This window comes from Polypterus senegalus, chromosome 10, assembly GCF_016835505.1.
Source record: "Polypterus senegalus isolate Bchr_013 chromosome 10, ASM1683550v1, whole genome shotgun sequence".
Taxonomy (NCBI): domain Eukaryota; kingdom Metazoa; phylum Chordata; class Cladistia; order Polypteriformes; family Polypteridae; genus Polypterus; species Polypterus senegalus.
The window spans coordinates 178,290,320-178,302,551 of NC_053163.1; the positions used below are offsets into that span (position 1 = coordinate 178,290,320).

Consider the following 12,232-nt stretch of genomic DNA (forward strand, 5'->3'; position numbering starts at 1 on the left):
GAAACACAGGACTTAACAGGCACATAGAGCCGTACAGAGTAAACTGATCAGCCAGCACTTTCCATAACAGATGCTCGTTGACTCCCTAATTACCATTTTTCAAAATTTTCCAGCCAGTCACTCGAGAGTTAAAAAATATCCGGCGACTGCGCACAATGTGGAACACATTATTAAGGATCGTGAGACACATTATTCCAGTTTTCAATTTATTCCAATGTATTGGGCCATTCCCGGTTGTTCAGTCGTATATTTGCTATAACAATAACTTAATACATGAATGAATGGCTCGTATTCATTTATGAATGAATTTATCTCAGCCGGGAGTAAAACCCCGAGGTGGCGATTCTCACCTTATGTCGCCTTGTCGTTACTGGGAGGGGCTCTTATTTTGAAGCGCCTCTTAGACACTTGCGAACAGGAAGCCCCGTCTTTTATTGTTTTAATAAATATAACTGCCTTCGCACGCCGCCTGCAGCCTGCGGGGCCATCGGGATTCAAGAAGGAGGGAGGGAGCATCACAAAAGCGCGTGGATTCTCCTCCGCAGAGACAATGGCACTGGAGGTTTCTTTGAGGCGGGACGGGAGCCCGTTGTGACTGATCATTGGATGCACGGACATCGCGCACCTGTATGAAGGTGAGAATGCCATTATAACTGATGTAAATCTCGTGATGAATTTGGCAGCTGGATGTGCCAGTAATAAAGGTGCTGATCTGTATATGTACCCTGCGCTATGTGCAGTTAGGCACTGAGGAGACACGATCCGGGTGTCTTTTTGTGTCGAGCTCGCCTCTCTGACTCTCGTGCCGGTTCGCCCCACACATCACAATGATAACGCACTTTGGGAAGTGAGGCATAATAACCTGAGACCCGCCATGCAGTTCGCGATCGATCGAACACTGGACGCCTTGATGCCGGTGTCGCATGCTGTCCAGCATCCCAGTGGCAGGGCAGCGCCGCACCTGCTCTTCCAGACGGGGATGCTGTGCGGCTTATTGTCTGGGGCGATGCCGCTATTTAGAGAGCACCTCATGCTTGTGAGTAGATGATGCATTAATGATCACAATTTTAAAAATGTGTGCTAATGCTTAATAAGACGAACAGTCGCTGGGTCACTTCCGGCAACGGCAACTGTGACAGCTATAGAGGGAGACAGAAAGAGATTAACCTAAGATTAACGGCCGTCCTCGTGTTTTTACTGAAAACTGGGCCATATGGAGTTGCTTTTTTCCGCTATATGCCAATTAGCATTTGCTTATAATTCATGCATGTAAAAAATAATTCAGGAATGTTCTCCAGGATTTGTTTAGCTTAATTATGGGCACAGTTCTGGTAAGAGGCGGAGTTGGATTGAAAAAGAGGAACTGGGCAGGTTAGATGAGGAAAGCCGCAGAAAAGCCAAACACGTGCACTGCTTTGATCTTTTATGCATCGGCTGAAATCGTCAGCGCAGTTGGATTAATTGATACAATCAAGCGCTGAAGCCAAAATTATTTTTTTCAATGAGAGGAGGGTGACATGCAGTCAAGTGTCTCTTAAAAGTGGCGCTGTGAGTACTCTTTCTATTTATGAGATTGTGTGGAGACTGAGTCAAATATCACTACTATGCATATTTCATTATTTTCTGTGTTGCCGTTGGTTATCATTCGTTTACTATCCTCCATATTTATTTCACTTTGAGAGCTAAATGCAAGTAAGAATCCCAGTGTATTCATTGTATAACAGCATCAGAGGCCTCTGGGCAAAGTAGTGCTCTGGGGCCCCCGTTTTGATAGCAAAACAGAAACATACATAGGCATCAGAAACATCGTGGGCCCCTATGCTCCTGAGGTCCCCCTGGTCAGTGTCCATTGCCCAATTCTGTATAAAAACACTTGCACTTGTGTCTCAGTCCTAATGCTTTCGCCTCCTCAATAGATATTCCAACTTCCTGGGGCATGGCTGGTGGGCACAAATGGTCTGCTCCTGGGCCACCACCAGGCAATGGTCAATGCCCATTGTGCACTCACGTTAAGACAGCTCTGAAGTCTGTATACAAAGACTTGAACTTGTGTTTCAGTCCCTAGACTTTTATCTTCTCAACATATATACCAACTTCTGGCACATGGCTGGGCACAAACGGTCTGCTCCCTCAACCTATGCTCCTGGGGCCCCCCTGGTCAGTGCTCGTTGTGTCCCCATGTTAAGACGGCTCTAAAGTCTGTATAAAAAGACTCAAACTTGTGTTTCAGTCCTAAGGCTTTCATCTCCTCAACAAATATGCCAACTTTCTGGGACATGGCTGGGCACAAACTGTCTGCTCCTGGGGCCCCCCTGGTCAGTGCCTATTGTGCCCGCACATTAAGATGGGTCTGAAATCTGTATGAAAAGATATGAACTTGTGTTTCAGTCCTTAGGCCTTCATCTCCTCAACAGATATGCCAACTTCCTGGGACATGGCTGGTGGGCACAAATGGTCTGCTCCTGGGGCCCCCCCCTGGTCAGTGCCCATTGTGTACTCACGTTAAGATGGCTCTGAAGTCTGTATAAAAAGTCTTAAACTTGTGTTTCATGTTAAGGCTTTCATCTCCTCAACAGATATGCCAACATCATGGGACATGGCGTGGCACAAACTGTCTGCTCCTGGGCCCCCCACCTGGTCAGTGCCCATTGTGCCCTCACATTAAGACAGGTCTGAAATCTGTATAAAAAAACATGAACTTGTGTTGTAGTCCTTAGGCTTTCATCTCCTCAGCAGATATGCCAACTTCCTGGCACATGGCCTGGCATGAACAGTCTGCTCCCTCACCCTATACTCCTGGGCCCTCCCTGGTCAGTACATATTGTGCCCCCACGTTAAGACAGCTGTGAAGTCTGTTAAAAGAGACTTGAACTTGTGTTTCAGTCCTATGGCTTTCATCTCCTCAGCAGATGTGCCAACTTCCTGGCACATGGCTGGGCACGGACAGTCTGCTCACTCTTAACTGTGTATGTGGGGCTAACCTCACTTTAACTAACCGACCCTCAGTATGAATATAAAAACCCCTTCACGATACCACAATAAACACCCACCACCAAAGCTGTCTAGAAATCAGTCATTCACATCTGGCAGTCTGATGTCTTTGGGACTTTTTCAAATAACAGTTAATTATTTTTTTCCCCACATTAGTTAAAGGCAATGAAATGATGCCACATGCTGCACATAATGAGGATCAAGGGCTCTTTGGGCCACATTTTCTCATTAGAACATAACACATTTAACAAGCGACAGAAGATCATTCAGTCCAGTGAGCTCTCTCTTGGTTGTTAAGGACAGAATCGTGGCCTTCCTGATGGTACCCCTCTTAGGCTTTGGGCACACGGCTACATTTTTGTTTAAAATGCAGACATTAGTTTCCATTTACACCTTGTTAATCCCTGAAAAGTGAGACTTTTGAAAATGCTCTCCAGCGCCATCTACTGCTGAAAATGCAGAGTCACATAACATAGACTTTTAAAACTACAGACTCGAATCACGTGCTTATTATTACGTGGCCCTTCTCGTATTGGATCTTGCAATGCTTTATCCTCTGATTGCCCCCCCTTTCACAGATAGAAGAATACCATATTTGCCCACGGAGCGGACACGGAGGAGTTTCTTTCCATGGCGCTTGTTGTGTTGCTTACCTGTATGCGTCGAAATTGTCTCTTTTACAGTTTCAATGCCGCATATGTTTCACAAAAGGCAAAAGTTTTTGGATTACGGTAAATCATGTGGCTTGGCAACTTTACCATCCTTTCGAAGATCTTTCCGCCGATGTGCGTGTGCCCAGTGTAGGTGAACGGCTATGGTGTAAGCATTTTCGGTTGTGTCGTGTGGAACGAGATATTTTTGTTAAGAAATGTGAAAACTCCAATGTGGACGGAGGTTGTTTTCATTTGTTAAAGCCCTAGAGACAAAAGCAAGGACCTGGGGACACCCCTCTGTTCATCAGCAGGTGGCAGCTCCCACTTTGAGGAGAAACTCTCGACCACTAAAGCATTAAAACTAAATGATCACTAAAACTCCGATTAGACCGTCCCCCTCACTTTTGAATTCAAATCCCCTTGTGTTTATGTCCTCTGTGGGTGTTCAGTTCATGCTGTTCATCCACAATGAACTTAGCAGGACCTTAAGGTGGTTCACGTCCTCCGCGTAACTTAAAGTAATGCTCAACTCAAAAATGATATTTGTTTTATATCTTACTTGCTGTATTAAGTATATATGTTTAATATGTCAGTGTGCTCTGTACAAATCTTTTAATATATAAAGCAGAGTCGATGTATGTGTGTATGTATGTTTGTTTGTCCTCCATACAAATCTGCACCGATTGTCCGATCGCCACCAAACTGGGCATGGGGCTCCTTTGTGACCAGGAGAAGGTCATAGGGTATGTTTGGTTTGGAAAAATGTTCCTGGTGAACCGCAGGGCACCTTTTCACCGACACAACGTTCAGCACACGTTCCCGTACTTAAGATGGCCGCACGTTGCAACAGAACTTCAGCGCGGCACTGTCTAGTGGCAGCTTTGGTCCCTGTGCGTCACTCTTTACCCATGTTTCTTTAAATTGCCAAGAGCACGTTTGAACAGAGACTCACCTTAGAGAGACAGCATCCTTCCCCCACCATTTTCCACACACACAGCAGCGGTCGTACGTCACTTCTCTCTGTAGTTACCATCGTCAACGTCCGTTAGATAGCAGCACAGTTCAACACAGACGCTCCTTACTGTGTAATACCACTCGCCTTTGTGTCAAGACTCTCTATCCAAATATTATTGAAGCAACTATCATGACATGTTGCGCAAGACGTTAAGATGTTTTCATACCAAGAATTACCACTCTATCACTAAGGGAGGAGTATCGCCTTTTTATATTATCTCTCTATTATAAAAAAAAATCTTGGAAGGCTTGGAAGGAGACGAGACGTGATTTTCTCGGAGATACTTCAGCGTCCCGTGAGGCGCCCCTGGGGGGAATAACTCATTCACTACAGCTTTATTACTGGCAAATATCAAGAAATAAAAAAAATGAATGAAATGAAAATAACAATCTCTTTAAATTGTATATCCTGTTAACCAAACCCGGGGGGTGGGTGAGCGAAGCGAGCAGGGGGCGGAGCCCCCTAGTATCTATTTAGATTTGGGTTATGTAACATACCGCAATTACAAAAGAACTCATTCCAACAAGGGAGCCAGCACCCCCTGCTGGATACACTTACCCTGTGTGGTATGTAGTGATTGTAAAACAACAGACAGTGTCTGACAGAATAAGAGGCTTTGGTGACCAACAGCAAAACAAAATATCAAAAACGTCCATGAAAAAAAAATCAGCTTACAACATGTCGAGTCATCCAGTTGCGTACTTATAACGTTCAAAAACTCGTGCAGTTTTTATAGCTAAAGTACTGGATATTGTCAAGTGAAAGTAGTCCACAAACAGGAGGTCCCTTCTCATGAGATGACGCTTTTACAACTGTCGATCCGCCTCTACCGTTCATTCATTGGTCGTATTTTCAATTCGAAAGCTTGTTCTCGATTTAACACACTTCACTAAAAAGCAGGTGGTGTAAGTAACATAAATATCATTTTTAGGTGGAGTATTCCTGCCACATCCTCGGTGTTAATCCCAAGTCTGACTTGGACTCGGAGTTCTAGATGTTTACCGTTAAGACTGATTGATAACTCGGGGTGATGTGTGATGATCCCCTTTTACAGTGTTAAGCCCAGATAACACTTGGGACAGTATGCTACTGCCATCTAGTGGATAAATAACCTGGTGCTAAAAAATAATCAGAACTTTCTATGCATTATGCCACTCTTGACTCATCAGTATTCATGAGTAGGGCAGAGTTCTGCCACTCTTTAAGGTAACTTGTCAATATTCATGAGTGGGGAAGAGCCTTTAAAGCACAATGGCATGTAAATGAAAAGATGTAAAGCCATTTACAGAATGAACTGAAACTGAACCATTAGTCTAACCAAGAGACAGTGACGACAGAGTGAGTTGGTCATCAGATGTTGATGTGGATAGTGAAACTGACGCATACGGCACTGCATGACTAAAATACTCGATGATAGGCCAAATGAATTCAGTCAACTGAAGGTTCACCGTGGAAGTAGGTGCATGACAAAAAGATTGCGATCAAGTTGTGACACGTGAGTCACTGTCTTGCACCCCAAAACATGAGGCTGAGTCTCAGTACTTTAGCAAAACTTGAAACAGGAACAGCAGGGTTATTTATTGCAACCGGAGCTACCACTCTCCTATACAGGGACACAGCAAACGGGCAGGGTCGGGCCAGGTTGGTGGCCAAGTTATGCTGTACCCTGCATTTATAATGTTCCGTACATCACCCATTGGTGACAAGCACTTATAGTGCAACCGCAATTGGCTCGTAGTTGTTTCTGCAGTGCTATGCTGCTGTGCTTCGAACCTGCAGTTGCCTCGGCGACAGACAAGCAGACCTCTACAGAAGTGGCAATCGTTCTTTGGGGTGGGGGACCCAAAAGAGTTCAGAAACCTCACCATATAAAAGGACGAGAAAGACATTAAACCCCTAGCACAGTTCTAAATGCAGTAACTGTCATCCGTGTCAGGGGAAATGTGGAAGTCACTGAGTCTTGCTTATGGTAGTCTTCAGTAGCATAAGAGTGGCACCCATCATGCTGATCAAGTGCTGGCATTTTACCATCTCATGTGCAGGAAACACAGAAAAATATCAGAGAAGCGTGCAAAGAAACACGCTTCTGCTGTTCAGATTGCTGTGCATTGGTGACGGTCTCAAGACACCAAGGACGAGGACTAAATCTGCCTTAGTACAAAAAAGCAGATGGACACTCAACTCACCTTTATTACTGTATTTATGCTAATTTTTTGATGTTAACTAGGGGGCTCTGCCCCCTGCTCGCTTCGCTCCCACCCCCGGGTTTGGTTTACCGGATATACAATTTATATAGAGAGTTATTTTCATGTGAATTGTTACATATGCATTATTTTCACTTTTACTTTAAAATGTTTGTAAAAACAATACTTGTCCTTTATTTCCTGCCCCGGGCGTGGTTACATGTCTTTCTCGCGGGACATATAACGCTGCTCGCATTGTGAAAGGGGGCTGAACACACACTAAGGAGATGCGGTCACATCAGCTGCTCTCTTTCTGCTGCTGCTGGCGAACTGCGTGTTCTGCTTGTCTCGTTTTGTGTCGATCATTTAAAAGCCTGTACAGCAGCTGTCCTTTTGCCATATCGCGTCCCTGCCGCTCACAGTGTGGGTTCTGAACGTAAGCTAAGGAGATGTGGATGGATCAGCTGCTGCTACCGAGGCGTGTCGATCATTTAAAAGCTTGCGAAATTAGTCAGCCCCCTGTATTGGTGCCAGTTAACACTTTATTCCTATGTTTGGAAAGACCATGAAGTTGGATTGGTATGAACAAATGCAGCAATCAAAATATGAGAAAGATTTTGAGGGGTTTCACGTTGTGTGATGTCATATAAAACAAATAGATGAGTGCGATAGTTGAGGTCATGTCACATTTTCAATGGCAGACGTCATTTATGTAATCTGTGGGAGTTTGATGGCAGTTGGCAGCACACTTCTATGACCTTCAGTCGCGTAGTCTGACGTACCCACTGACTCAATCCGACTAGTTTGCGACTAGTTTAGACAGGTTTGATTTTTGTCTTTAGTTTTAGAGGTGGGCCCTGTGAGTGTAAGAGCTGACAACCAATGAATATGCATCAAGAACTACAATGCCTGTAATGCAGCGGTGAAGAATAAGGAAACGCGGGTGTTTAGGACCACACAAAGAGAAGAGAAACCCATGAGCTTGATGTCTCATATTGTACGTACCTCGACACAAAAGAGCTGAAGTCGCAGTGCATGTTAACCCTTTGTACAGCATGGGCTCTGTCATGCAACCTGCTTTTGCTTGTCAGAAAAAAGGGGCGAGCAACTGTGCTTCAAAGCTGTCCCACAATCGTTAAATTGGACATTTCCAGCAATTTTCGACCATTTAAACTGACAGATCAGCACCTCACTCTGCAAGTCTGATGTACCCTATGAGTAGCATCGTGAAATGTGACATTGGGTTTAGCGAGCAGACAACAAAGAGTCCCATCATCTATTCAAGTGGTGCTCAGAAGTGTGCTTACCGTCAATTGCGCTATGCAGTGCATCCGGAAAGTATTCACAGCGCATCACTTTTTCCACATTTTGTTATGTTACAGCCTTATTCCAAAATGGATTAAATTCATTTTTTCCTCAGAATTCTACACACAACACCCCATAATGACAATGCAAAAAAAGTTTACTTGAGGTTTTTGCAAATTTATTTAAAATAACAAAACTGAGAAATCACATGTACATAAGTATTCACAGCCTTTGCTCAATACTTTGTCGATGCACCTTTGGCAGCAATTACAGCCTCAAGTCTTTTTGAATATGATGCCACAAGCTTGGCACACCTATCCTTGGCCAGTTTCGCCCATTCCTCTTTGCAGCACCTCTCAAGCTCCATCAGGTTGGATGGGAAGCGTCGGTGCACAGCCATTTTAAGATCTCTCCAGAGATGTTCAATCAGATTCAAGTCTTGGCTTTGGCTGGGCCACTCAAGGACATTCACAGAGTTGTCCTGAAGCCACTCCTTTGATATCTTGGCTGTGTGCTTAGGGTCGTTGTCCTGCTGAAAGATGAACCGTCGCCCCAGTCTGAGGTCAGGAGCACTCTGGAGCAGGTTTTCATCCACGATGTCTCTGTATATTGCTGCAGTCATCTTTCCCTTTATCCTGACTAGTCTCCCAGTTCCTGCCACTGAAAAACATCCCACAGCATGATGCTGCCACCACCATGCTTCACTGTAGGGATGGTATTGGCCTGGTGATGAGCAGTGCCTGGTTTCCTCCAAACGTGACGCCTGGCATTCACACCAAAGAGTTCAATCTTTGTCTCATCAGACCAGAGAATTTTGTTTCTCATGGTCTGAGAGTCCTTCAGGTGCCTTTTGGCAAACTCCAGGCGGGCTGCCATGTGCCTTTTACTAAGGAGTGGCTTCCGTCTGGTCACTCTACCATACAGGCCTGATTGGTGGATTGCTGCAGAGATGGTTGTCCTTCTGGAAGGTTCTCCTCTCTCCACAGAGGACCTCTGAAGGTCTAACAGAGTGACCATCGGGTTCTTGGTCACCTCCCTGACTAAGGCCCTTCTCCCCAGATCGCTCAGTTTAGATGGCCAGCCAGCTCTAGGAAGTGTCCTGGTGGTTTTGAACTTCTTCCACTTACGGATGACGGAGGCTACTGTGCTCATTGGGACCTCCAAAGCAGCAGAATTTTTTTGTAACCTTCCCCAGATTTGTGCCTAGAGACAATCCTGTCTCAGAGGTCTACAGACAATTCCTTTGACTTCATGCTTGGTTTGTGCTCTGACATGAACTGTCAACTGTGGACCTTCTATAGACAGGTGTGTGCCTTTCCAAATCATGTCCAGTCAACTGAATTTAACACAGGTGGACTCCAATGAAGCTGCAGAAACATCTCAAGGATGATCAGGGGAAACAGGATGCACCTGAGCTCAATTTGGAGCTTCATGGCAAAGACTGTGAATACTTATGTACATGTGCTTTCTTCGTTTTTTTATTTTTAATAAATTTGCAAAAACCTCAAGTAAACTTTTTTCACGTTGTCATTATGGGGTGTTGTGTGTAGAATTCTGAGATGAATAAAAAATTAATTTAATCCATTTTGGAATAAGGCTGTAACATAACAAAATGTGGAAAAAGTGATGCGCTGTGAATACTTTCCAGATACACTGTATGACATTGGCAAACTGTAAGAGATAACAACATCTCTGTTTAAATTATCTGTGGTGAAACGCTACTAGATTACGCCAGGCGGTGAACTTGATGGCAAAGAATTCTTCTCCCTACCCACCTCTTCCCATTGTGGATGACCGTGAGCCTGTCAATAAGAATGTGCCGAGTGGCCTGTGAGCCTCAGATCCAGGTAGAAATGATAATATTTAGTATTTAAGTATCCATCCATTGACCAAACCTGCTATATCCTGAGAAGAGTTGCGGCCAGTCAACAGAAATGTCAATAAGAAAACTGGAGTCTCAGAGTATTTGATTATTATTATAACATAAACCTAGAGGCACACACCCAGTCATAGTTAAGCCCAAAAACTGGTGTGTTTATTTAACAATGAGAAATCATCCGTCCATACCTCGGCAAGTCTGACATCCTTAACTCCAATTTCATGCTGCTGACTGCCACAGGAAACACCTTTCAAAATAAGAAACACAAACTCTTCTTAACGGCCCACATCACTCAATGCATCAGCTTAAGAAGTTGTCAAAATTGTGGTGAGTCCCACCACTGCTGAGAACTAGTTCTAATTCTGTATAAACAGTTTGTCCAATCTCATCCCACAGGATTGAAATGAAGTCCTTATCCATTAAGCTTAATTCACTCACAGGTTCCTGGGACCATTCCAGGTTTGTGGTATGTATGGAGCAACATCTTCCCAAAGAACAAACACGAAGAAGACATCTGATCAGCAGCGGTGTTCAGATAGCCTGTGGTTTTACTCATACTTGGAGTATGAGGTGTGTGACACAGACTGCACCACATACCACCCATCATCCAGGATCCATTGACTCACCAACTTTTTGATACACCCTGGCCCTCCCATCAGTGTGAATCAGCAGAACATGTTTTTCTAGTCTTCCATTATGCAGTATTTGTGTTAATTAGCCTACTGTAACTGTTTTATTTTTAGCTGATAGAAGTGGAACTCATTTGGGTTTTTGGGTGTGACCAACTGCCACAACATGCACTCTATTGCCAAAAGTATTGGCACGCCTGCCTTTACACACACATGAATTTTAATGACGTCCCATTCTTAATACATAGGCTTTAATATGGAGTTGGCCCACCCTTTGCAGCTCTAACAGCTTCAACTCTTCTTGGAAGGCTTTCCACGAGGTGTTGGGAGTGTGTTGATGGGAATTTGTAACCAGGAGGACATTTGTGAGGTCGGGTACTGATGTTGGATGAGAAGACCTGGCTTGCTCGCTGTCTCCACTCTAATTCATCCCAAAAGTGTTCTGTTGGGTTGAGGTCAGGCTCTGTTCAGGCCAGTCAAGTTCCTCCACACCAAACTCGCTCATCCATTTCTTTAAAGACCTTGCTTTGTGCACTGGTGTGTGCGCACTCATGTTGCCATCCCAAACTGTTCCCACAAAGTTGGGAGCATGAAATTGTCCAAAATGGCTTTGTATGCTGAAGCATTAAGAGTTCCTTTCACTGGAACTAAGGGGCCAAGCCCAACCCCACACCATAATCCCCCCTCCACCACTTGGCACAATGCATTCAGGTGAGTACCACAAAACCCAGACTCGTCCTTTGGATTGCGTGATTTGTCACTCCAGTGGACACGTCTGCACTGCTCTAGAGTCTGGTGGCGGTGGGCTTTACACCACTGCATCCAACGCTTTGCATTACACTTGGTGATATGTCGGGCTTAGTTGCAGCTGCTCAGCCATGGAGACCCATTCATTCCATGAAACTCTCTCTACGCTGCACTGTTCTTGAGCTTTTGGAGGTCTGTAGCTATTGACTCTGCAGAAACTTGGAGACTTCTGCACACCTCAGCATGCACTGTCCCCCGCTCTGTGATTTTTCGGGGCCTACCACTTCATGCCTGAGTTGCTGTTGTTCCCAATTACTTCCACTTTGTTATAACACCACTGACAGTGGACCGTGGAATATTTAGTAGCGAGGACATTTCACGAATGGACCTATTGCACAGGTGGCATTCTATCACCGTACCTCACTTGAATTCACTTAGCTCCTGAGAGCGACCCGTTCTGTCACAAATGTCTGTAGAAGCTGTCTGCAGGCCTAGGGGCCTTAGAAGTGATTGGAACACCTGAATTCAATGGTTTAGATGGGTGTCCTGATACTTTTGGCAATATAGTGTAGATGGATGGATGGATGGATAATGTGAAGGCCAAGGTGCGTACAGTCACCCTTACCCGACACAGAGAGGCAGGGCGCATGTTTCACCACACATTTATTTTCAGTCAGAGAAGCGTTTCTTCTTCATTTCCCCAAAGTGTAGCACAGTACATACAGCACTACAGTCCCTTCTCTTCGCTTGTCCTCCCGCCTCTGCACCTCGTCATGAGCTTTGTTCACTTCCTCCCAACTCAGGCCATTCAGTGGTGGTGATGGCTCCTT

The 12,232-nt window shown here is 44.8% G+C and overlaps 1 protein-coding gene across 1 annotated transcript in view; it reads left to right on the top strand.

Moving 5' to 3' along the window:
- Window positions 1-261: 261 nt before the first annotated feature.
- Window positions 262-12,232, top strand: part of slco4a1 (solute carrier organic anion transporter family, member 4A1) — a 210,557-nt gene continuing 198,586 nt past the window's right edge. Inside the window, exon 1 of the mRNA XM_039767844.1 lies at window positions 262-635. The gene's annotated coding sequence lies outside the window, so the exon portion shown is untranslated. The remainder of the gene's footprint in view (window positions 636-12,232) is intronic.